This window comes from Neovison vison, chromosome 3, assembly GCF_020171115.1.
Source record: "Neovison vison isolate M4711 chromosome 3, ASM_NN_V1, whole genome shotgun sequence".
NCBI classification, from domain to species: domain Eukaryota; kingdom Metazoa; phylum Chordata; class Mammalia; order Carnivora; family Mustelidae; genus Neogale; species Neogale vison.
Genome location: NC_058093.1, coordinates 63291076 through 63318675, shown reverse-complemented (window position 1 = coordinate 63318675; position 27600 = coordinate 63291076). Strand labels below are relative to the sequence as shown.

The 27600-nt window shown below is 35.2% G+C and overlaps 1 protein-coding gene and 1 long non-coding RNA gene across 3 annotated transcripts in view; one reads left to right on the top strand and one right to left on the bottom strand.

Annotated features, from left to right (window-relative positions):
- SCN9A (sodium voltage-gated channel alpha subunit 9) overlaps positions 1-27600 on the top strand; it is a 171193-nt gene that overhangs the window by 33379 nt on the left and 110214 nt on the right. The gene's annotated exons all lie outside the window — the stretch shown is intronic.
- The window catches only part of LOC122902555, a 35437-nt gene continuing 29495 nt past the window's right edge, over positions 21659-27600 (bottom strand). The window contains exons 5-6 of one of the 2 annotated variants that reach the window (XR_006383819.1): positions 25396-25514; positions 21659-22463 (exon numbers count right to left, since the gene is read on the bottom strand). This is a non-coding gene — a long non-coding RNA (uncharacterized LOC122902555). The remainder of the gene's footprint in view (positions 22464-25395; positions 25515-27600) is intronic. The other variant, XR_006383820.1, reaches the window with a different exon arrangement.

Here is a 27600-nt window from a genome sequence, read left to right as displayed (position 1 = left end):
CATGAAAGATTTTTATTTTTTATTTTTATTTATTTATTTTTTTAAGGTTTTATTTATTTATTTCACAGAGAGATCACAAGCAGGCAGAGAGTCAGACAGAGAGAAAGGGGTAAGCAGGCTCCCTGCTGAGCAGAGAGCCCAATGTGGGGCTCGATCCCAGGACCCTGAGATCATGACCTGAGCCAAAGACAGCGGCTTAAACCACTGAGCCACCCAGGCGCTCCATGAAAGATTTTTAGAAAGTATATATAGTCATTACCCAACTAATTATTCCTTTGGTAGATATTTATGCCACACACACAGACATAAGTCTGAAACATTTCCTCTGTATTGACCACTGTTCTGTAAGCATGCTTACAAGACAATATAAGAGAGATGAGGATCTCCTAGCATTCTTAAAGTTAAGACTAAAACTTGCCTCATGTTTCCTGAATGAAATGACAGGTTAATGTTATTGATGAAATGATTATAGCTTGGCTTCCTTGAAACGTAAGCTGTTAGTAAAAAAAAGCAATTAGGAAAATAATGAAGAAATGAACCAGCAATTCCTCTCCCATTTTTCCTTCCCTCTGTATTATGTCATAAACAAAAGTAATGTAATAGCTACTAATTATAGGAAACCTTTCAGACTTTGTAATGGATCCTTCATTTTTCCCACAGCAACTGTGAACTAAGAATTTATTCACAGATAGACCTAGTTCATTCCCATGAACTCCTGTCAGTGTCTCTTTATGATGGTTTTTATTTTATTTATTTATTTTTAAAGATTTTGTTTATTTATTTGACAGAGATCATAAGTAGGCAGAGAGGCAGGCAGGGCGGGTTGTAGGGGGCTAGGCAGGCTCCCTGCTGAGCAGAGAACCTGATGCGGGGCTCAATTCCAGGACCCTGGGACCATGACCTGAGCCAAAGGTAGAGGCTTTAACCCACTGAGCCACCCAGCTGCCCCATGACAGTTTTTAAATAAAGAGATTCATGTATGTGTTTCGGCATATTAGCTAGCCTGGTGCTTCCCCCTTCTTTTTTTTTTTTTTTTTTTTTTTAAATTTTAAGGATAAATATTGGGCTTATTGTTGCTGATTTGTCATCCTACTATCAAAATGGCCCATCTGAAGTAGTATGAAGTGGTGGAAGGCACTGAAATCAAAGCTCAAAACTTGACTTCTGGTCATAGTTCCAATATTTCCTTAAACATGACTTGGCAAATACTAAATTCTATAAACCTTGAAGTAACCATTTATATTAAAAAAAAAGAAAAAGAAACAGAATATATGCATTTTATGTATCAGAGCTTTGCTATATGTGAAAGGGCTGTGAAAATTTAAAAACCATTGTAATTAAACATATCTTTATATACATATGTCTGTTAATCATGAAAGTGAAATATATTTTCAGGGTTTTGTTTTGTTTTGTTTTGTTTTTACCAAAAAGGTACTATCAATTAAGAAAATTCCCCAAAACTTCTCTGGGGAAGAAAGATATTTTTAGAAAATTGTTGGCATATTATTATCTGTGAAAGATATAAAGAATTACAGATATAAGAATAAAATATAGAGGAAGTACACGATCCTTCATTCTTGGCATACATTGGTGCATCAAGAAATAAACTTCATGATGTGATTAGAGGCCTGAATCTAAAGCATTAGAAACCTGATAAAATATAAATTAGAGAACCAAGAGTCAGAAGAACTGAGAGAAAGTAAAACTGAGGTAGAGGTAGTAGTAGAGTTGATGTAGAAACAGTGTTTGGTGAAAATGCACATGTCGTTTGCTTTTAAATGATCTGTATCAATGTGACAATTGCATAGCTTGGAAGAAACCCCTTGTCAAATGCAGTAAAATTACAATATAAATTGTAAAATTTCTAAAGTTATATTCTTCCAAGTTTGTATTATTTGGGGGTTTTGTTTTCACTCATTTTCATTAAGGAGACAGATTATCCCATTGTTTTCTTTTCCTTTCTCACCTTCCTTCCTTCCTTCCTTTCTTCCTTCCCTTCCTCCCTTTCCTCACTTCCTCCCTTTCCTTGCCCTTCCTTCCTTCCTTCCTTCCCTCTTTCCTTTTCTTCCCTTTCCTTCCTTCTTTTCCTCCTTCTTCCCTTTTTCCTTCCCTCCCTCCCTTTCTTCCCTCTCCTTCCTTCCTTCCTTCCCTCTCTCCCTTTCTTTGCTTCCCTCCCTCCCTTCCTTCCTTATTTCCTTTCTTCCTTTCCCCCTTCTTTTCTTTTCCTTTCCTTTCCTCTCCTCTCCTTTCCTTTCCTTTCCCTCCCTTCCTTTCTCCTCCCCTCCCTCCCTTCCTTCCTCTCTCTCTCCTTTCTTTTCTTTCTCTCTTTCTTTCTCTTTGTCCCATTCTTTCCTCTTTCCTTCCCTCCTGCCTTCCTTTTTCTCTCTTCTTAGCTGTGATGCACTGGAATAAAACTAACCAGTTTCTTGATATCCTTTATCTCATGCCCTCTTTCCAATAGATTAACCAGCTAAGGTCCTCACCAGTGAAATGAAATATGTAGTACCAAGGTATCTGAGAGGATAAATTAGTTGCTTTTCACAGAGCAATGGTAAAACCAACATGCTTTTGTAACAACAGAGCAGATTTTTTAAAATTACAATATGTTGCCCTTCTAGACAGTAGACTATTTTCAAAAAGAAATATTGTAAAAATATACAGAGAACTAAGTTCTCATTTATTTTATTTGTTACCATTTTATAATATAAAAGTTATTAAATAAAAAGCTGATTTTTAAGGTGGTTTTTATAATTATTTTTTCTTTGCAATGGTGAGTTTGCAATTAATAAACATATATTGAGCAGACACTTAGATGCAAAAGACTCAGTTTTGTTGATATTAATGTATTTCTTTTTTATTTAAATATGGAGACTTGTAGGGATAAATAGTAATATATTTAAGAAGCTTCTCCTCCACCTTTATAAATTCCTTACATTTAGGGACAGGGACCTATGAAAATGCAAGGACTTATAGGTTTGTTATATATCAACAAAATTCTATAAAATACATTTCCTTCACAGCACTTCTTTAATGTCCCCTTCTCCTCACCTGTTTTTGCATTTTTAATTTTAGTTACCATAAGCTCTAAACTATAAATTCAGAAATTCTCAACTTACGTTGCTATCAATAGAAGATTACTACCTACAAAATGAGCCTTTTCTGTGATACATTCAATATCAGAGAGTTAGCAATTACTTGTTCATGCCTTTAAGGAAGTTAAGAGCAATGTGCTTGTCATTTTAAATTTGATTTTCAAAGAGAAGCATGTCAGAAATGTGACATAAATAAACCGACAAAAATGTGGCTTCCAGGTGTTACTGATGGGTAGGCATTCTTCAATGAAGTTTCTGGGGATTGTGTTATTTAATTACAAGGGCAGTTTACTAAATAAACTTCTTACTGATTGAATTTCTAAACTCAAGCCTGCTGAAAAAAGCCGAGTGAATCATCAATTAAATACTTCAGGAATTGTTGAATCACTGTGTTATATATCTGAAACTAATATACCCTGTCTGTTCACAGCCAGAATTAAAATAAAAACTTAAATTGTGCCCTCCCAAATAAAAAAATAAATAAAATTAAAAAAACTTCAGTGATTTTGCCAGGACCTCTTCAACTGGTATATATTGTAAGCCATATAGTCTTGCTTTTGAACTTTTAACACACAGATACTCCACAGACTGGGGATAAACAGACCTCAGTCCTAGGCCTGGCTTTGCCATACACAGCTCTGTCATCTTGAACAAAGTAACCTCTAGATGATGCTTCAATTTCCTTACTTTCAAATTGAGAAGGCTGATTTAGATTATCTCTAAACTCTGGTCACTCTAGAGTAGTTTATTTATTTATTTATTAACAAATTCCTTTTTTTTTTTTTTTAAGATTTTATTTATTTGACAGAGAGAGGTCACAAGTAGGCAGAGAGGCAGGCAGAGAGAGAGGGAAGCAGGCTCTCTGCTCAATGTGGGACTCGATCTCAGGATCCTGAGATCATGACCTGAGCCGAAGGCAGCAGCTTAACCCACTGAGCTACCCAGGCACCCCTAGAGTAGTATTTTTAAATGGGATTTTAGTGAATTGTAGCCTGCAGATTTAATGCACCCACATTAATGGTGGTAGACTAGAAAAGAGAACATGAGTATTACTTGTAGTAAGAATAAATATTTTTTTGTGAAACTTTGTCTCAGATTTAAGTAAAATATAGTTTACACTGTGGAACTTGGTCAAAAATTGTGAAAAGAACTTCTATAGAATTTTAACCAGCATTGCACTTTGTTCATAAGGAGTGGTTTACAGATGAAAACTTAACAAGTATCATCTGTCCCCAGTACGGAATTTTTATTGTCTCAACCTTAAAAATGTCATGCCCCAAAACAGTAAACCCCCAAATAAAGCCAACACAAGACAGGATATATATGATATAGAATATATATGAAGAAGGGTTTTTCATGGAAAAGTAGAAATATGTTTAAGGAACTAAATATTATTTTGCCCTATTAGAGTCAGGTGCATTTTTAAAAATTTGCTGCATCCTAAAGTTGATTGATGGTTAAATTTTAATGTTGGCTTTGCTGGCCCTGTTCTTTCAGAAGGATAAGTCTGAAAATTGCCATCTGAGATTTGCATATTAAATCAAGATGATTAATAATTGTTGAGCTCCAGTGGATAGTAATTAATGTAGTCTTAAAGTATTCAAGTTTTCTTTTTATTTCTAGGCTATCAAATAGATTTTAGTACTTTTGGTCTTGGAAAATGTCAATTAGGAAGAATTACTGCATAGTCATTTATATACAGATCATTTGGACCAAGGTCTTTATACACTGTAATTGGAGTCTTATTAAAATATTTCATCTTTATTTGGGTCCTGAACACCCAGTTGCTCTGTGCTTTATATTTCTCTTTGGAAAAATCATATTAATTAGGATGTTAAAGTTGTACAGTTATGGAATTGTTTTTCTAGCCCTCTGAAATTCATCAAATCTGCACTTTTTGAGAGAACCAAACTGTGTGGTAATGAATTAAGCACTGATCAAGACAATTTTTTAAAGTTAAGAATAATTGTGAAAAATTACATAAAGTTTGATATATGTAAAAGAACAGAAGCATATAAAATATGTTCACTGCTGTATGTGATGTTACTAAGTATAACTATATATTCTGAGTTAATCAGTTTAATTGAATATAAATCAAATTAGTATCACTTAATTTGGTAGCTATTGAATGTTGTTTTAGTTGTATTTGGAATTAGATGTAGCTGCTAATATTAGAGAACTGAACACAGTAACTTAAACTCCCAAGTTTTATCCTTTCACTTAACAGAAACCCAAGGTAGACTTCCAGAACTGGTAGTGTATAAAGTCAATGAGTACCCAGATCCTTCTATCTTTCTGTTCTGTTTCTCCTGACTTCCAGTCTGGTCATGTTGCAGTCCACAATAATTGAGTGTTGGAGTGCCAATATTCAAATCCAAGGCAACAGAGAGGAGAAAAGACTCAAATTCTCTTTTTTCAGGCATCTTCGAGGAAGCATCATACAACACTTCTCATCCCTACATGTTAAGATAACTGGGTAATGGAATTTTTCCACTGGGAAGATTACTCAGAATTCTCAGAGGAGGGAAAGAATGAATATTAGAACACACATATTTCCTCTTTTCCTCCACAAAATGGACTAAGTTTAGTTTTTTTTTTAATTTTTTATTGTTTCAAAAGGCAGTCTCATTATCAAATATTACTGAAGGATTCAATAAATAATCATCTGTTCACACTATGTTTTTTATTCAAAATGTGCTGAGCAAATTCTTGAGTATCTCAAATTCAGAGAAGTCATAGCCATTTAAATATACTTTTTTGACCAGAGGAGAAATTAAAGATCATCATTTAACTTTCACACTTTCCAAGTAAGGTAACTGGTACTAGGATAAGCTGGGTGATCTGCTTTGGTCTCATGGGTGACCAAAGTAAGAGCCAGGACATAAATATGGGTATTTTTAAGGTTTATAACAGTACTTTTTCCGGTAGATTCTGACGGTCTTTATTAACTAAGTGATGCTGTATATTTCAGTTTGATTTTTTAAGATTAAGAAGAACATTAGAATATTAATATTTTTAAAAATCTGTTAATCAGATCAAATAAAAAAGTTTACAGAGGGATACTTTTTCTATTTAAAGCTTTATTCATAGGAAGGAAAAGTCTTGTCAGAAATATACTATTGGGTTGCATTGTAGAAGTTTACTTATAAGGTGTTCATTTATAAGGCTTTCATAGGAATTCAGAATACATTTTCCTGGAGGGAATATGTAGTATTTCCACAACTGGCTCACGGAAACCCATGTAACACTTGATGTATCTGGAATAACATACACATAGTACTATAGAATGTATCTAGAATAACATACACATAGTACTATAGAATGTTACCATTCTATTTCATTTGTTTAATAGTATTAATGTATATCAAGATTTATGTTCCAGGCACTATGCTACATACTGGAGACAAAATAAACTTGGTTATCGCCCATACAGACTTGAACACATGGCCAAGAAGATAGACATGAAGCAAAAATTCAAAGTGCGATGAGTGCTTCCACTGAAAAGAACGGATTCTGAAGTAAACACTTTGGCTGTAGGTGGGAGAAGTAGATACAGTGTTCTGAGATGTGAAATAGGGAAATGAAAAAGGGCTAATGGTTCACAGGAGCATTATGAATCACTTGTTCAAAATAAAGGTTTAAAAAATAAATGAAAGTTGCCTAGAGAGGAGGAGGCAAGTGCTGTTAAGTATAGTGCTGTTGTATGTGTGTACATTAGGCAGTCTGTAATAGTATATTCTAGTATCAGTTAACTATAAGGAAAATTGAACAAAAGTTGAAAAATGATCCCTGATTGGTAAAGTCCATTTGAGCAGGTAGAATTCTAAATGTCTGATGAGATTGTTTGACCTTGGGCCGCCCTTCATGAGTGGGCATGCCCCTTGCAAGCAGAATTGTTACAACTAATTGGTGAAACATGCAGCCTTTAAGTGGTGTAACTCCCACATTGTTCACGATGAACCTCAGCTCCTAGTGCTTGTATGGATGGGTAGTGCTATATTGATTACTGTGAAAACAGCCGAAAAGTCTCCCATAGAAGGGAATGCCCATCACTACTGCTCTGCTAGCAAGTGCCCGTTCATACCTTGGTAGAGTACTACTAAGTACTCTATAGGCCTCCCATCATTGCTTTAACTTGCTCTTTGTGTTCTGGTGCATGCATTGATGCTTTGGTTCATTTTGTTCCCTCTGCCTGGTTAATAATGACAATAACAACAGTAATCATAAGCATTTACTGTGATCTTACTGTTTCAGGTATGGTTGTAAAAAAGTCCATATTCATTAACTCATTTAATTGTCCAACATCCTTTTCATACTCATCTTACAGATGAGTAAACTGAGATGCCCACTTAAGTAAGTTGACCAAAGAAACGTAGCCTCTAAGTGTTGGAGGTAGGGTTAAAAAGAAGGTACCTGGCTTGTACAGTCTAACCTTTAAAAATCTGCATTCAGCCATATTCTTCTGTAGAATTCTGACTTGTCTTTATTATTTTACTAGTTTAATCTTTCTTCTATTTCCTTGTGTTCCCAAAATACATTTCAAATACTTCTATTTAAGTAATTATATTATGCCTTATATTATGGTTATTTGTATATAAGTCTTTCTCTTAAGACTATTAACCTTTGGAGAGTAGGAATCCTCCTGGTCGATGTCACATAGTTCTTTATATTCTGGCAATTCCAAACTTACTATTTCCAAGCTAGGCTCATGTATTGAATTCTAGAACAGCACAACTAAGTAATTACCCATCTTTTTTCTTCCTTGTTCAAGCCTCATCCTCATCATTTTTCTGCCATATGGAATTATGGGAGCATTTCCTTGATCCATTCAGATAGTTGAAAGTAAGCCTTGCTTCTCATTTCTCCTGGAGTCTTACAATCAACTGTCAATTCTTTCTTTCCGTGATCTCTCAAATATGACCATACCTCTATCCTACAGTATGCCATACCCCCAGTCATATCAGTTTCATTCAAGAGCTAGCTAATTTCTCTGCTGTAAATCCACCCTCTGCACTGTGGGAAAGGTGAGTTTAAGAAAATAGAGATTTGTTCATCTTCCTGCTTTAATCAATTCCTAGTCATTGCATCTACTTTCTTTTCCAATCCCTTTTCTCTCCACTTTACCTTTTCAAAGCCATTTTTCCTTATAAAATAATAAAATTTCCTTAAAAAATTTTCCTTATAAAAGACAATATTTCTCAAATGAATTAGTGTCAATGTACCAGGTCTACAGCTCAGTTCAGATATTCTTTACAGAGAGTACTCTGATATGAGTACCAAAACTTGGAACAAAAAGCCAATGATAGTGGAATGATTGTAAAGAGTGATGAGGGGCTACCTAGGAAAGCCAACCCCTGGGTGGCTCAGTTGGTTAGGTGTCTACCTTTCAATCAGGTCATGATCCCGGAATTCTGGGATCAAGGCCTGCACCTGGCTCCCTGCTCACGAAGTAATCTGCATCTCCCTCTGCTCCTCCCCACCCTGCTTGTGCTTCCTCTCTCTCTCTCTCTCTCTCTCTCTCTTTCTATCAAATAAATAATTTTTTAAAAAATCCATTGAATGGGGTGCCTGGGTGGCTCAGTTGGTTGAGCAACTGCCTTTGGCTCAGGTCATGATCCTGGAGTCCTGGGATTGAGTCCCATGTCAGGCTCCCAGCTCCATAGGGAGTGTGCTTCTCCCTCTGACCTTCTCCCTTCTCGTGCTCTCCCTCTCACTCTTTCCCTCTCAAATAAATAAATAAAATATTTTAAAAAACCCATTGAATGGAGCCTATGTATTTCTTATTCATAGTTTTCATTATCTCTTTAGTAATAGGATTATATAGCTTTTAGGAAGAGAATTTATTGAGTATTCTTTTGCTTTAAAGAACTTGTAAGATTAAATTAGTGAAAATGTTATCTCTTAAATGCCAAGGCTGTTTTTAAAAGCGATAATACTACCAAGGAATAAGTAGGGGGAAAAAATCCATCTTGATGAGAATAATTTTTTTAATGTTTTAGATCTTTTTAAAAAATTTTATTTATTTATTTTAATAAACACATTATGTATTTTTATCCCCAGGGGTACAGGTCTGTGAATTGCCAGGTTTACATACTTCACAGCACTCACCATAGCACATACCTCCCCAATGTCCATAACTCCATCCCCCTCTCACAACCCCCCCCACAGCAGCCCTCAGTTTGTTCTGTGAGATTAAGAGTCACTTATGGTTTGTCTCCCTCCCAATCTCATCTTGTTTCATTTATTCTTCTCCTACCCCCTTAACCCCCCATGTTGCACCTCCACTTCCTCATATCAGGGAGATCCTATGATAGTTGTCTTTCTCCGATTGGCTTATTTTGCTAAGCATGATACCCTCTAGTTCCATCCATGTCATCGCAAATGGCAAGATTTCATTTCTTCTGATGGCTGCATAGTATTCCATTGTGTATATATACCACACCTTCTTTATCCATTCATCTGTTGATGGACATCTAGGTTCTTTCCATAGTTTGGCTATTGTGGACATTGTTGCTGTAAACATTCGGGTGCACGTGCCCCTTTGGATCACTACGTTTCTATCTTTAGGGTAAATTCCCAGTAGTGCAATTGCTGGGTCATAGGGTAGTTCTATTTTCGACATTTTGAGGAACCTCCATGCTGTTTTCCAGAGTGGTTGCACCTGCTTGCATTCCCACCAACAGTGTAGGAGGGTTCCCGTTTCTCCGCATCCTTGCCATCATCTGTCATTTCCTGACTTGTTGATTTTAGCCATTCTGACTGGTGTGAGGTGTCATCTCATTGTGGTTTTGATTTGTATTTCCCTGATGCCGAGTAACGTGGAGCATTCTTTCGTGTGTCTGTTGGCCATCTGGATGTCTTCTTTGCAGAAATGTCTGTTCATGTCTTGTGCCCATTTCTTGATTGGATTATTTGTTCTTTGGGTGTTGAGTTTGCTAAGTTCTTTATAGATTTTGGACACTAGTCCTTTATCTGATATGTCGTTTGCAAGTGTCTTCTCCCATTCTGTCAGTTGTCTTTTGGTTTTGTTAACTGTTTCCTTTGCTGTGCAAAAACTTTTGATCTTGATGAAATCCCAATAGTTCATTTTTGCCCTTGCTTCCCTTGCCTTTGGCGATGTTCCTAGGAAGAAGTTGCTCTGGCTGAGGTCGAAGAGGTTGCTGCCTGTGTTCTCCTCAAGGATTTTGATGGATTCCTTTCTCACATTGAGGTTCTTCATCCATTTTGAGTCTATTCTCTTGTGTGGTGTAAGGAAATGGTCCAATTTCATTTTTCTGTATGTGGCTGTCCAATTTTCCCAACACCATTTGTTGAAGAGGCTTTTCTCCGTTGGACATTCTTTCCTGCTCTGTCAAAGACTAGTTGACCATAGAGTTGAGGGTCTATTTCTGGGCTCTCTATTCTATTCCATTGATCTATGTGTCTGTTTTTGTGCCAGTACCATGCTGTTTTGATGATGACAGCTTTGTAATAGAGCTTAAAGTCTGGAATTGTGATGCCACCAACTTTGGCTTTCTTTTTCAATATCCCTTTGGCTATTCAAGGTCTTTTCTGGTTCCATTTAAATTTTAGGATTATTTCTTTGAAAAAGATGGATGGTATTTTGATACGAATTGCATTAAATGTGTAGATTGCTTTAGGTAGCATTGACATTTTCACAATATTTGTTCTTCCAATCCAGGAGCATGGAACATTTTTCCATTTCTTTGTGTCTTCCTCAGTTTCTTTCATGAGTACTTTATAGTTTTCTGAGTATAGATTCTGTGCCTCTTTGGTTAGGTATATTCCTAGGTATCTTAGGGTTTTGGGTGCAATTGTAAATGGGATTGACTCCTTAATTTCTCTTTCTTCTGTCTTGTTGTTGGTGTAGAGAAATGCAACTGATTTCTGTGCATTGATTTTATATCCTGACACTTTACTGAATTCCTGTACAATTTCTAGCAGTTTTGGAGTGGAGTCTTTTGGGTTTTCCACATATAGTATCATATCATATGCAGAGTGATAGTTTGACTTCTTTGCCTATTTGGATGCCTCTAATATCCTTTTGTTGTCTGATTGCTGAGGCTAGGACTTCTAGTACTATGTTGAATAGCAGTGGTGATAATGGACATCCCTGTCGTGTTCCGGACCTCAGAGGAAAAGCTTTCAGTTTTTCTACATTGAGAATGATATTTGCGGTGTGTTTCATAGATGGCTTTGATAATATTGAGGTATGTGCCCTTGATGAGAATAATTTAATGGCAATTGTCACGACTATATTTTGAAATGGATTTCATCCCTTGAAGACTTTGATTCTTGTATATGGATGTTGCTAAATAATCTTACAGAATGGGAGTAAGTAGAATCATCATGTGTAGTCAAGAAGAGAATAAAAGTTTATAGCAATGTTCTGTCAGTGAACAACATTTTAAAAAGTCTCAGTCTGAGAGATACAACTCGATCCTCAAGAATACAAAAGCAAGTTATGTCATGAAAGATAGAACTTATGTGCTTCAAAAAACTCACGTCTTTGAGTTGTTGACTTTGTGTAAATATCTGTTCAGTATCCCAGCTCATAAAGCTAATATTGAAATTTTTTCTCATTAATGTATGTTCAAAGAATGAAGTAAGTTGATGTGTTTACTATGGAAGATATGTTACAAGGTCAATAAAACATAAACTTTAATTGCAAGAAATTTTATAAGCAAATTCTACAAAACAAGGGGCTGTTCATGAAAGCCAAATCATTAAGGAAATATTCAGAAAAGATGTATACAACTTATATACTAATAACTTATTTCAGATAAACAATGTATACATTTTTGGAATAAGTACATTAGATACATATTTTTTATTTATCACAAAGTGTACACAGGCAACTAAAGATAACTTAAATTAACTGAATGTTGTGATTTTTGCTTTTATTTGCCAAGTCTAGGAAGTCAGCCTGAGGGAAGAGAGGTAGGGAAGAATTGCCCTTTTGGGAACCTGCAGTTAGGATAAGATCAAATAATATAGCATTCTTACGGTTATTATTTTAATTATATTATTATTGGCATTTCTCTTTCTCATAATAAAATTCCTGTATGTCCCCAACTTTCCGAAGGGTGAGAAACTACAAATATTTTTAATGAAATGAATTAAAAATGTAACTTAAAAGAAAATTTGATTTTAAAGATTTTTTTTTTAAATCTACAGCAGTAGATTTTTTTTTTTTTTTAGATTTTATTTTATTTATTTGAGAGAGAGACAGTGAGAGAGAGAATGAGCGAGGAGAAGGTCAGAGAGCGAAGCAGACTCCCCGTGGAGCTGGGAGCCTGATGTGGGACTCGATCCCGGGACTCCAGGATCACGCCCTGAGCCGGAGGCAGTCGTCCAACCAACTGCGCCACACAGGCGTCCCAAGATTTTTTTTTTTTTAGATTTTATTTATTTATTTGACAGAGAGAGAGATCACAAGTAGGCAGAGAAGCAGTCAGAGAGAGAGGGGGAAGCAGGCTCCCTGCTGAGTGGAGAGCCCGATGTGGGGCTCGATCCCAGGACTCTGAGATCATGACCTGAGCTGAAGGCAGAGGCTTAACCCACTGAGCCACCCAGGTGCCCCTGATTTTGAAGATTTTAAAATATCAGAATTTTTTGTTTTATTCTAGCCAGTTGACAACCCTTGTACTGCTCATTGAAGAATTGTGGTCCTGTCAGGTGAGAGAATGTTCTTGAGTTTGTTGCATCTACACGTCCATGATTCCATTTTCAAATGCTGAGAATAATAGTGGAAGAGATAAAAGAGCAGTATATTTAAAGTGAGTGTAAAAGATTGAATAATAGAAGTTTTGGATTACTGATTTTGTAGAAACACTTTAAATAGTGACTATAAGCAAAATAATCATATCTTTTGTAAACTAAGCAGACATAAGAAATGGGTTCTACATTTATAGACTACATTGTTTTTCCTTCCGATTGCTACTTCTGAGCTCATATAATTATTTTTTCAGATAATTCAGATAATTCAGAAGGAATACTTTAATCACTTAGCAAAACTGCCCTGTCTAAAATTATCTTGTTTTTGTCATAACCTAGTTTCTACACAGTGAGTCAAAAGTAATTTCCCCATATTAAACAATAATAATGGCTGAAAGTGAGAAGAACAAATATTGGCTGTCTCATGCCAAACAGATATTTATTGGAAGGTACAGAGTCTTCAGAGTTATCGGAAGACTTTGAGAAGCTGGGTGAGCCAAATGGGAAAATGAGCAGACCAAACGGAGGACTGGACATTGTTTGGCAGATTCATGTAGAAAGGACTGCTAGACCATTCCGCCACAACTAAATTCTACCATAGCTATACAGTGGCTCCAGCTCAAAGGAATTCCAACCAGCCCTTCTTTCATTTTGGCTTCACACATTCCAGGGTCAAAGTAAAGGGCCAGTGAATCTGTCTGGATCCACTTGGGAAATGTGGCCTTATCCCACTAGTGGAAATGGAAAGGAAAGATAGTTCCCCTTAGATTTCCATAGTTAGAGACAGGGCTTCAGTCCCATCACAGCTCACTGTGCAAAATCTTCATTCATCCCAGATAAGAAGGAATATTGAATGTTGGATAGGAAAAATGTGTGTGTGTGTGTGTGTGTGTGTGTGTGTAGTCATATGTACATATACACATACGTGTACATACATCTATGATTTGTTTTGAGTTAAAAAATGAAACAAATTAATATTGGTCATGTTTATACTATTAGATATTGAATTTTGGAATGTTTAGAATCGATATACTGTAGATGCTTGAAGCAAAAGAAAGCATTTTTACTTCAAGTAGTATAATTTTCAGATAGTGTCATCGTATATTTGAATGTGCCATCTAGTGATAGTGAATAGCCCCTCTCCACCTAGGTAATGGTTAATTTGTGCTGCTTTTCTAACTTGTGAAGTTGTCATTCTATAGTTTACAGAGTTCCCAAGTATTTAGACCCAAACTATACCTATTCTCTAATTCCATGAGTTAATGGTACAATAGTTTATTATGAGGATATAAGATGAATGCAAAAGGCAATGCACTAAAAAGGAGATTATATTACAAAGAAGCAGTTAAAATTGAGGACCTATCATTTTGTATTTTTTGTTATTGAATTCCCAGATCTTACCCAGTATCTGACACAAAGCAGTTACTCATACTCTTTACTGGTGCTCCAAGAAAAGAAAAAGAAAGGAAAAAAATTTTTTTCAATAAAAGATCATTTCTTTTATTTCTAGAAGCTATGATCATCTATTCAGAAAATAAAATTGACAGGAAAATTGGAAGATTGCCAGATACAAAGTCACATCAATAACAATTATCAACTAAAATGTATATATTTTTAAAAATAGGGCATCATTTATAATAGCAACATAAAGCTATAAAGTATATAGATTAATGTATCTAGGAATTAATAAGATCTATCTAATAATAGGAATTAATGTGTCTACCCCATTAGAGAGTCATTCTGTACTTTTGGATGGAAAGACAATTTTATAAATACATAAATCCTTCATAAATTATTCTATAAGTTTCAGTTTGCTTTTTGTAGAAATAGATAAAATGGAAGAATGAATGATCCTTTATAGGCAAGTTGACCTTGAGTAGGACCTGTCTCAACATGTACTAAGAAATATTTTGTGGGAGGAGAGGTGAAGAAGGCTACATTAAGCAATACTTTCAGAGCATTACAATAAGGCAAATTAAAGATACCTGTTCAATAAAGAAAAGATACTACTGAGAAGTTAATGACAGAATAGAAGGTATTTGAAATTCTGAAACTGAGATATTAAAATCTAATATACCCAAGGAACACTACTAATCAATCAATAAAGGATGAAAATCACAACAGAAAAATTGGAAAAAGGATTAAGAACAAAGAATTTACATGAGAAGAAACTCAGAGAGTGAATAGGCATACAAAGAGTGTTCAACATCATGGTAGACCAGAGCAATGCTAACTCAATAAAAGTAGGTGGTTTTTCACATCTTAGTCTGGTAAAAGTTGGAAAATTTTTGAGACAAATCCTCCTTGGGAAGACAATATTACATATGTACAAGTGAATAATGCCAGGTATTTGTGAGGATGTAAAGGTACAGAACCTTTAGTACTCTGGTGGGAAAGTAGAAAAGTAGACTCACCTGGAGAAGAACATGGCACTGCTTGGTTCATTTAAATATATATGTACCCCAGGATCCAGCAGATATCTCCCAGGTAACAATTTCCCAGTAATTCTCACACAGCTCCATAAAGGGACACATACAAAGTTGCTCATGATAGTGTTGTTTTGTGCTGGTGACAAGTGAGTTTACTGAGGAAGGAGGAGACTTAGCAATATATTCATGTGGTTATCTATTTTGGTAAGATTTACAAAAGTAAGGTACCTTAACTATTACCACGATTTCCCTCTTATCAAGTAGTGTTAGAGTAGCCATGGGCATATCTGGTTTGTAGCAAAGTGGAGTTAGTTGGAGGTAGTATTAATGGGGTCTCAATGGGACGCAATTATGTGGTTTGCAGACACTTTGGTGTACATTTACTAGGCACAGTCTTAGAAAAACACTAAGTACATAGAACAGGTGCCATGTACAGGTCTTCCTTTAGTCTTGCTGGAGAAGAAAAACTGTCTTCCCAGTATTGGAAACTTGGATTACTTTGTATTCTTCAACAGTTGCATTTTTTTTTCTTGTTGCATTTTGTAGATGGCATATTTTAAACACAAATGCCAAACTTGGAATTTTCTATGTATTCTGCCTATTATAAAGCTTTCCAAGCTACACATATTAGGTATAATGAAATTATAAAATATACCTTTAAGATTTTGTTGAGAAAAACCAAATATAAATGAGGTCAAGACTCTAACCCTGAATATCAGAAAGCTCAAAAATGACAGTTTAACTACAATTTGGAAAGTGTATGAGTATTTTAAGCTTAAAATTGCAAATTACTGAACATATAAAATATTTATGCATGCTTCATATATCAAAAGCACATTCGTTGTCATCTTTAGCTTTTTGTATTAAAATACTGAGAGAAAATTCAGATACGAGATTAGTGGAATATAAAAAATTATAAGAAGCAAGGAAATCAACAAATTATATTAACATTGAGTAATGAAAGTAACAAAATATTTTGTTATATCAGAAGCAAAAGTGAGAAACAGTGTTCTTCACTAAGAGGAAGAGGGGTATTTCTTATAGAATTATTAAGTAGATTCTTGGATTATTTTGTAATTCAGTGAAAGAAGAGTAAAACATATAGATATGTTGAGGAAAAAAAAGATTAAATTTTATGCTCATTTGCCATGAAATACCCAATGTGTGAGATAACATAAAACTCATCATGCATTGCTATTTAGAGGACATTGATAACAGTGGTTGAAGTATTGTCAAGTCAGAGTATTTAAGATTATCCACTGAGCAGGGACTTTTGAAATGCTTTGTTACCTTACGGCTCATCTATGAAAGGAACTTAACAGGAGGCTTTACCAAATGTGACAGTAATTTTAAAAATTTATATGCTATTACCAATAATGAGTTGTAGAGCTCAAAGAAATTTGCTCAACTATCAGAAATAAACACACACACATGCCTGTATTTCAACTAGTTTTGCTAAAGGAAAGATAAGATTGCCTCTATGCCTCTATTACAAAACCACTGCCCTGTGAAGAGATGATCAGAGAGAATGAAGCCATAAATGGAGAAACAGGATTAAGTGTGCTGGGGAGTTAATTAAATTTTGGAACTTGTGGTGTTTTTGATATTGGTTAGTTTTTTTAAAAATGGAAATCCATTTAATTTCTAAACTCGCTTTTAATATTCATTTTTGTACCTAATTTTTGTTTGTAATATGCATTTTATTCTCAATCTCCCCTGGTAAAAAATGGTGTAAGCTGCAGGCCCATAAAACCTGGATCTGTCTCTGGGTTGCAGGAGGGGTAAGGAGCCTAGATAGCACCCACGTGTTCCTTTTTTTTTTTTCCCCCGTTTTATTTTATTTTATTTCTTTTCAGTGTTCCAAGATTCATTGTTTCTGCTCCACACCCAGTGCTCCATGCAATACATGCTCTCCTTAATACCCACCACCAGGCTCACCCAACCCGCATCATCCTCCCCTCCAAAACCGTCAGTTTGTTTCTCAGAGTCCACAGTCTCTCATGGTTCGTCTCCTCCTCCGATTTCCCCCAACTCGCGTCTCCACTCCATCTCCCAATGTCCTCCATGTTATTCCTTATGCTCCACAAGTAAGTGAAGTCATATGATAATTGACTTTCTCTGCTTGACTTATTTCACTCAGCATAATCTCCTCCAGCCCCATCCATGTTGATATAAAAATGATATTCATCCTTTCTGATAGAGGCATAATACTTCATTGTATATATGGACCATATCTTCTTCTTCTTCTTTTTTTTTTTTTTTTAAGATTTTTATTTATTTATTTGACAGACAGAGATCTGTTGAAGGGCATCTTGGTTCTTTCCACAGTTTGGCCACTGTGTCCATTGCTGCTATGAACATTGGGGTACAGATGGCCCTTCTTTTCACTTCATCTGTATCTTTGGGGTAAATACCCAGTAGTGCAACTGCAGAGTTATACGGAAGCTCTATTTTTAATTTCTTAAGAATCTCTACGCTGTTTTCCAAAGTGACTGCACTAACTTGCATTCCAACCAACAGCATAAGAGGGTTCCCCTTTCTCCACATCCTCTCCAATACTTGTTGTTTACTATCTTGTTGATTTTGGCCATTCTGACTGGTGTAAGGTGGTATCTCAATGTGGTTTTGATTTGAATCTCCCTGATGGCTAATGATGATGAACATTTTTTCATGTGTCTGTCAGTCATTTGTATGTCTTCTTTGGAGAAGTGTCTTTCATGTCTTCTGCCCATTTTTTGACATGATTATCTGTTTTGTGTGTGTTGAGTTTGAGGAGTGCTTTATAGATCTTGGATATCAGCCTTTTGTCTATAGTGTCACTTGCGAATATCTTCTCCCATTCCGTGGGTTGCCTCTTTGTTTTGTTGACTGTTTCCTTTGCTGTGCAGAAGCTTTTGATCTTGATGAAGTCCCAAAAGTTCATTTATGCTTTTGTTTCCTTTGCCTTTGGAGAAATATCTTGAAAGAAGTTGCTGTGGCCGATGTCGAAGAGGTTACTGCCTATGTTCTCCTTTAGGCTTTTGATAGATTCCTGCCTCACATTGAGGTCTTTAATCCATTTCGAGTTTATCTTTGTGTATAGCACCCAGGTGTTCTAAGAGCAAATAAATAACATGTCTGATAATATACATTGAAACGTTACTCACTAGTTAGAAATACAAACTTGAATTATTTATAGTAGACTGGATGGATCTTTAAAACCATAGTGCTTAGTCATAAAAAAATAAACGAACGAAATGAGTCATACAACATGAAATTTATGTAAATTTAAGATACAGTATCCAGATTAATATTAGTTTTTAAGAAAACATAATACAAAGAGACACAGTAAACATGTTAGAATGGTTGCCTAAGGATGAGAATGGAAAGAGGCTAGAGTGGCAGGGAATGGGATATGGGGCAGATAAAGGAGAAAATAATGATAGAGATAGGACTTTTATGGCCAATGATGATAATTGGCTATGATCTGGGGAATTTAACTCCAAACCTGAGGTTTGGAAAAATCTAGAGTTTCACAGCAGGAAATTTGGTTGATTTTATCTACAATGTAGCTAAATCATGATTTACTTTTTACAAGCTTTTGCAAACTTTTTAACTTTTAGATTAGACTAGTTTAGGTAAATGTAGGATAGAGTCTAAAAAGTTTATGAAGTTATACATTTTAAATTCCATGGAAGTACAATGTCAAAGATAATTTTTTATTGTTTAGAAAAGCTGAGAGCAGTGGAGACAAGAAGGTGGGGGTGAACCTAGAAAATGACAAAGACAGCTTCTGGACCACAGCAAGCACTTACTAAATAATCTTGTGAATGAAGAGCATCAAGGGAGAGAATTTATCAATGATGTGAGTTATAGTACAGACCAGCTGACTTCTACTCATCTTTCCTCTCTGACCTAAGTCTTCCTCCCGAAGCCCAAGTCTGGTGCCTTTCCTGTATATTCTCATTACTTTTGTATGATGGTGGATTGCAATTGTTTACTTGCCCATATTTCCCAATGGACTAGGGGTCCCAGAGGACAAGAACAAAGACTGCATAGTTTGTGTCCCCAGCACCTGCTATTGTGTCTGGCACTTAGTAATCATTTTTAAAATATCTTTTGAAGAGTTAATAAAGTGGAATGAACATATTAAAGGAATGTTAGCATCACATGATTTCACACATGTAGCAATCGTTATTTGTACATACTACTGAGTGATGATCTTAAAATTAGGACTATCTTCATTTTGATTTAGGAATCAGAACAATTAGAAAGTGACAATATTTAGGTCTTCTTGCTTTAGTCTTTTGTAGCTTAATAAAGAAAAGTTTCCAAGCATATTCCATTAATTCTGTTAGCAGTTATTATGATGGCATTTAAAAATGAATTTAATACAGATAATAATATTACAAATGATTCAACTGATGGCTGGTCATTTAAAATGTATTCCCTAATTTTCAGTTAGTGAAGGATCTTTCAAACTAAGACTACTTTGAAAAAAAGTAGTATTTCACAACAGTATACTCTAAGGGTCTTCATGGATAGTATTTTCTGCATACAGATAAAAATTCCACCTATGCTTAAAAAAAATCTGAGAACAATTACTTCTTAATAAAACCACTCAATGTGATAGACTGAGACAATTGAAAATCAAATAAAATTAAAGGAAATCTCTTGCTTTTGTATACAAACTGATGTATTTAAGAAAACATGCAAGCTGGAATTCATTTATGCATTTTATTCTATATAGTCTTAAAATCCATAAGATATCATTAATGCTTCAACTAGTCCTTGTTCTCTTTTGTCAAGTAAACTTTTTATATACACAGACACACCCATTCTGATGTTCATTTTTTTCTGTGCTTCCCTTCTGCTCTTAAGATCTTTTCCTTCTGCCTAAAAAGTTTCTTTATTATATATTTAGCACAATGATGAATTCTCTCAGTTTGCCTTTTCTGCAAAATTTTTTAAATTTCACATTCATCTTTTTAAACTTTTCATGAAGTGCAGTACTTACATAAAAATACATGTATCCTAAACATATAATCCATTGAATACTCCAAACTTAACAAACCATGTGAGCAGCACTGGGAGGAAAGCATAGAATTCCCTCACTCTAGAAGAGCGCTTTTACTCCCTTTAGTATTCTAAATTGTCAGAATATAATCAGAATAATGTATGTAATATTTATCATGATAATATATTATCATTCATAAAAATCAAGTGGCACAATTTTTTTTCCAAGCACAATTACAAGCGAAGGACACTCTTTCTCTAGGATCTTATAATTTTAGAAGTTCCCAGAAACATCTAATTCTAATAGTTAAGTAAAGCTATCTATTTATGGGCCGTAATTTTATGGTGATACAAATAAATGCACCCGGCCCACCTTGTCAAGGAAAGCTCCTTAAATTCTATGAGGAAGAGCTATGGATTAGCAGGATCTGGGGGCTTGGGGAGAGTTACCCTGGATCAAACTAGCTTTCTAGTGAAATGGACAAAATACATCCATCGTGAAGATAGGCACTTCATTGATAGGGTTGTATTATGTTTTCCTGTTTATTTCTGATGACATTGAAGAAAGTCTATAAAGAAGTATTATATAAACTCTCTATATAAGAAACTCTATGAAGTTAAAAGAAAATGGAGATTTGTATTGAGGAAATAAAGGATTGTGTGGAGATTCATAATTCTTAATTATGAATTAAGAATTAATTCATAATTTAATTCAAGTCTATCTTAATTCAAGTCTTCTTACTGCCTACTTAAATGTAAAAATTTTGGTTCATTTTTAAATTTCAGGTAACAGAGTAACTAAAATAGCCATCACTTAAATCCCTGAGAATAATGGATTATAATCATTGGTCTTACTGCACCTAGACTGGGCAAAGGGTAAGGTAAAACGTTAGAATAGTCAGCAATTTGAAAAGTTTATACAGTTTTCTCTAATGGTAAACTGATATTCACGAAGTGTTGGAGGGTTTGCCAAAATCGCAGCTAGAAAATTGTGTATTCATTTTGACCAAAGTAAGACAAATTTCGACACAGCAGATTAAAAAAATCAGTCAAAGAGTTTCACAGCTCTTTTATTGCGGATTAAATGCAATGCCAAACAGTATTTGGATATGACTCGTGGTGCTTCCAGCCTTCAGCCTGAAGTTAGGAATCTTCAGTTATTTGAGGTCCCAGGCTCTGCAGCTCACCAGGATGTCATTTAATCAAGGCACAGGATTTCCAAACAGTAGTGATGTCACTATGACTAAACCCTAAGATTTTTTTTCAAGATTTATTTATTTATCTGAGAGAGAGAGAGAAAGAGCGTACACGTGTGCACATGGTGGGGGGCAAAGGGAGAGGGAGAGGGAATCTCCAGCAAACTGTCCACTGAGTGCAGAGCCCACCATGGGGCTGGATCCCAGGACCCTGAGATCATGACCTGAGCTGAAATCAAGAGTCAGACGCTTAACCGACTGCACCACCCAGGTGCCCCAATCCTAAGAATTTAAGTTTTAAGTTCTGCTTATGTTTATTTTAGTACTTCTGTGAACTATAAAATCTGGCTTTCAGAAAAGCAGACAGTTACTGTGGCATACCTTGGTAAAGAATAATGATCAAGACAATTAGTTATCTATGTTCCCATAAAAAGAAGTATTACAAAGCAAAGCCAGGGTCTTAGGGTCCTATCTGGTAGGTTCTCCTAGGACCTCTCAAAATAAGATGAGTGTATATCTAGGCTTGCCTAGAACAGTCCCAGTTTATGCCTGTTGCCTTGGTGTGTGATGTAATGTAGCATTTATTCTTGAAAAAAAAAATCTTGGTTTGCAACAGAAATGCTAGGGTCATCCTGCCAAGGATAGAACCAAACTGTCAACTGTATTCCTTACAGCCAAGGGTTATCTGTCTCTGCTTTCCTCCAGTGATGCTGTCGAGTATTCAAATATCAGTATAATGAAAAACTATTGAGAAATTTCTTTTTTCAAAATTACAATTCAGGGAGCAGATAGGAGTGGACTCAAACCTGGCTTAATTATTATCTTTTCCCTATATGCTTCAGATTTAGTCTTCTAGCAGAGTTCATTTTCTTCTGTAAATAGCAGAGACACTGGATGACTCAAGTGCACTTCTGGTTGTCTTCAGATGTGTCAGCGTTCTCTTCCTTGTTGTTGACATAGAGGATTTGTTCGATCTTGATATTCCTTTCCTGCACTGAGGCTGGGAAGACTCATCTGGAAGTTTTTCAGTTCTCCTAGAAGAGAGCATTGAGTGTAACAGTTTATACTGGAAGTAAACATGGCCTCTTCCATCTTTCCTGATGATGTCTTTCTTTTTCATCATGGGATTTTAGATTTTCAGAATGGGAACAGTGTGAAGGGAATGTCACTGAACAAATAGAAGGAGTTTTTAAACCACCATGGTAGCCAAAGAGGCCTTTGTTGTTATAAGAAATGGATACATGTACCCCTGACAGCCAGCGTGGAGGTGTCTCTTGCTTTGTTTGGGTCATATTATCAAGTGTTCACATATCAGTAAAAGGAGAATTTCTGAGTCAAATGGATTTCTTTCATCTCACTGTTACCCCACAGTTCCTAAGGTAACACAGAAATCAAAAGAGAGCCTTTTGTATCTTAACAGAATCGTTGAAATCAATATATGATGAAGTCTTAATTTAACAACTTAAAAAATAGTGTGCTTAACACTATCAAGTAAGTTAAGTTACCATTTTTCTAAAAGGGAATGCACACAGAGCCCCTTGCAGATCTATTTTTTGGCCTACTTGGTCATAATGACTCTCAAGTATAATTAGGACTCAGACATAGTGACTCCAGTCTATTTCCATGTTTATAGGTTGTAAGCTCATTTTTTACCCAAGAGAGTACATTTATAGAAAATTATCCTCCCAAGCATAATAACTTTAAAAAGTTGATTAGCATTTCTAATGGATCTCTTATCGATCAGTGATGTTATTTGATATGATATAAAATATTATTTATATATATTAATTATAACCCATTTTAATTAGGCTGTTATCACTTAGGTACATTATAGATAATGGCAATATATTTATTTAATCAATTCAAATTTGCTGGAACACTGTTAACATTACCTAATATTAGTGTAATTCTAGGTCTATAATTTCTTTTTTTATGTACGCTCTTTATCTTAAAGTAGATTTATGGAAAAATGGTGCAAGGCAGTATAGAAAGCTCTCATGGAGTCCCTCCCCACTTCCCCTGTTATCAACACTTTACATTAGTATGTATGGTACATTTGTCACAAGTAATGAAACCATCATGATACATTATTGTTAACTAATGTCCTTTCTTGATTCAGATTTCTTCAATTTTCCCCCTACTTTCTTTTTCTCCTCCAAGGTGTTACATCCAAGATAGCACATTACATTTAAAGATCACTCTCTCCTTAGTCATCATTAGGCTGGGGTAGTTTCTCAGACCTCCCTTGTTTTTGATGACCTTGACAATTTGAAGGAACATTGGTCAAGGTATTTTATAGAATGATCCCGAATTGGGATTTTTCTGATTTTTTTCATTATTAGATCAAAACTATGAGTTTGAGGGGGAAAGACTATATAGAAAAAGTACTGTTCTCATGATATCAAGAGAACCTGGGTGGCTTAGACGATTAAGCATCCCACTCTTGATTTCAGCTCAGGTCATGAGATCAAGCCCCAGGTCGGGCTCCACACTCAGCCCAGAGCCTGATTCAGAATTTTTTTCTCACTGTCCCTCAGCCCCTCCCCCTCCTCCCTTTCCCTTGCATGCACAGGTGCATACACACACACACCTGCACAGTCCCCTCTCTCTCTCTCTCTCTCAGTAAATAAATAAGAGCTTTTTAAAAAAGGGAACGTATTATCAACATGAGTTATCACTACTGATATTAGCTATGATTCATTTTACAGTGCTTTTGAAAATACTCATGTATAGATTCTATGGTGCCTTGACAATACTTTAAAAATTAATGGTACTCCAGCCAATATTTTACCTATGGGAAAATATCATTATCAGTTCCCACAGAAGTGATATTTTCAAAGCAGTTTTTCATTTGACAACAGTCAACATATATTCTACTTTACTTATTTTTACGTTGGTCCACTGCCTTAAATAATTTAGATCTGACCTAATTTGATTCAGATTTTGGAAGATCTTCAAAGTGGTTTTTTGGACCAATTTTAATTTTATATACATAGAATTTAAGTTATCTATAGGTAAGAGATTCAGTGACAGAATATAAAACAGAGTCAGAGATGATTATAGAGTCATGAATGTGTGACTATTCTCCTTGACATATGGAAATATCCTCTTAATCCTTCTAGTCACAGTTAAAGAAGACATTCAAATATTATTTGCTTTCTATAAAAATGTTGAAAGTTATCAAATAAAACACTGCTAAAAGAATTTTCTGGAAAATATTTTTATTTATTTTATTATTTTTAAGATTTCTAGTTATTTATTTGAGAGAGAGAGAGAGGAAGCATGAGTCAGGAGAGGGGCAGAGAGAGAAGGAGAAGCCGACTGCCTGCCAAGATCATGACCTGAGCTGAAGACAGATGCTTAACTAATTAAGCCACCCAGGTGCCCCTATGGGAAATATTTTTAAGAGAATAATTAATTCCATTCTTTAAATGTAGAATTCATATTAAGACAAAGCATGCTAATAATAATCATTACCAAAGCATAATTCCTATTACAAAATTATATGGACATAATATACACATATTCTATCTGAACCACAATAGAGTTGACACTCTGACATTAATAAATCAATCGGGAACTGCAATTTACTGTTCCAGTATTAGGTAAGTGCCATGGGGCCAAGAAGGTAATAGAGGCCACTGGGACCTTTGCCAGCACAAGTTAATGTGCACAGCCTACATTTTCTCCTTTCAGTTCTTTAGGGAAGAATTGGTTTTGGAGTTCACTAGGTGATTTCTGGGAGATTTCCAATTTAATTTCCAAGTATGTAGGGGAACCCACCCCGGTCTCACTCTCAGGGGTTATCCCTACATGAAAGGCTTCATAGGACAATGAGGACTAAAGGAATCCCTCAGAGCTGCTTCCTGGAGGCTGCTCCTGATATTTGACTCCAAGAAGACAGAATAATAATCTATTCTGAATCATAGGAGACACCCAGAATCCCTAAAACTCTAGAGAGACTACCTGTGATATTTCTTGCTTGAAGGAAGGGATCATTCTTGTATTCTGTTCACAGAATCCGTTAATGATATTTAATGTTTCTCAGATGGTGAACCAAGTGGCAGAAGTCATTTCTTTCTGAGCTTGTTCAGAAATACCAATTCAATTTTAAAAAAAGAAAGAAAGAAAAAAAATCTTACTGATATATCTCTTGAGACACATAACTTTGTCTAATTAAAAAATATGTTTTCCAAGTTTTCTTTAGTTCAAGGCAACAAAGACAAATTAATGGGAGTTTCATTAATAAAGGAAACTCAGCAGCAATCTAAACCTTTGAGCAATCAATATTTATTCTAGGGCTACTTGCAGTGTCTAACATTATGTTTTACAAAGTAACTACTTCTATTATAAATGTTTCAATGATTTTAGACTTAGAGTGGATATATAACTTGGATAGCCAAGATCACATACATGTCTAGTTAATGGCAAACCCAAGGATTCAAACTCTAGGCTTTCTAACTCCAGAACTTGCACTTGAATCACTACCCTAAACCAAAACTTTGCTTCTGTTATACCTATGTGTGGAATATGTTTCATGTTTAGAAGGCTAGTAATTCCTATAAATTGAAGTATCCTCAAGATTAATGAATTAATATATCTTAATTGCAGATGCATGAAAAAAATTGTCCAAAGTAAGGAATTCAAATGAAACAAGTTAATACTACTAACAGCACCATTTTTTTTCATGAAATGTGGAAAACTCTCTACTAAGTACTTTACACAGTACTTAACCATCCCAGTACTAACTATTCTTTGAGGCAGTGATTATTTTTTTTTTAAAAAGATTTTATTTATTTATTTGACAGAGAGAGGGATCACAAGTAGGCAGAGAGGCAGCTAGAGAGAGGGGGGGAAGCAGGCTCCCCGCTGAGCAGAGAGACTGAGCAGGGCTCCATCCCAAGATCCTGAGATCATGACCTGAGCCAAAGGCAGAGGCTTAACCCACTGAGCCACCCAGGCGCCCTGAGGCAGTGATTATTAACACTTTTTACAAACTAGGAAAATAGCCATAAAAGGTAGTCAATAGTCAAATACTAGTCAAAATAGTCAAAAACTAGTCAATAGCTATAAAAGGTAGAACAGGGATTGTGATGTTCAAGGTTAAGATGATTACTTATCTGTGAGCTACTAGAACCAGTTTGGATTTTTCTGTATTGACTACTAGTGTACTTCATGGTATATGTTAACTATTTAAAGGATTTTATCTATTTTACATTTTGGAAATTGAGCCATATTTCCAATGTCTTGCAGAAACTAAACTAAAAACTCATTTTTTAAAATGTATACACTCCTAAGTAGTATTCATAAAGTAATACATACCTTTAGTTCTTAAATGAATAAAATAAACATGTTTCTTTTAATATCTTTATCTTTTTTTTTTTGCAGTGTTGTCATTTATTCCCTTCCAAAATTGAAGTATATTTGGCATATAATATTATGTAACTTCCAGGTATATAACATAATGAATTGGTATTTATTGTTACAATGATCACTACAATAAGTAGTTACCATCTGACATCATACAGAGTTACAAATTTTCTTCATTTTTTTCTTCTGATGAGGACTTTGAAAATTTATTCTCTTAGCAACTTTCAAATATTTCATACAGTATTATTGACTATAGTCACCATGGAAGATTGGCTTTTTAAAATAAATACTTGAAAAACTAAATGTAGCTACTGGTGATTTTATAGCAGGAAGATGTCCTCCTTCTCCTTGCTAATTGTTTGCAGATTATCTGAGGTCACATAAGAGCTGGCCAGTTGGAAGGATGAGTGAGTACAGGGGGCATTGAAACAAGGAGCACTACATGCCTCAAATGAAAGTGGAGAGAATAAAGGATACAAAAATGGGGTTTCCAGGCCTAACAGGGTCGAAGTAATGTGAACAACATGAGAGAGATTTAAAATGTTGAGAATTTTGAGTAAATCTGAGAAATTTGACAGATTTGTTAGGTAAAAATTAACATGTTGAAGAATTTACTTTTTCATTGTCTTGGATTTTAAGGGATCAAGGATATTTTTGTTAATCTCACACCCTTTTCTTTCCTATTAAGCTCTCTTTTTCCTTATTTGGTTTATCATCTTCCTTCCGTTGTTCAATGTCATTTCTCATTCTTCCCTGTGTCTTTCATTTCAACTTTTCTTTCTTTAACTGAGTATAACAGAT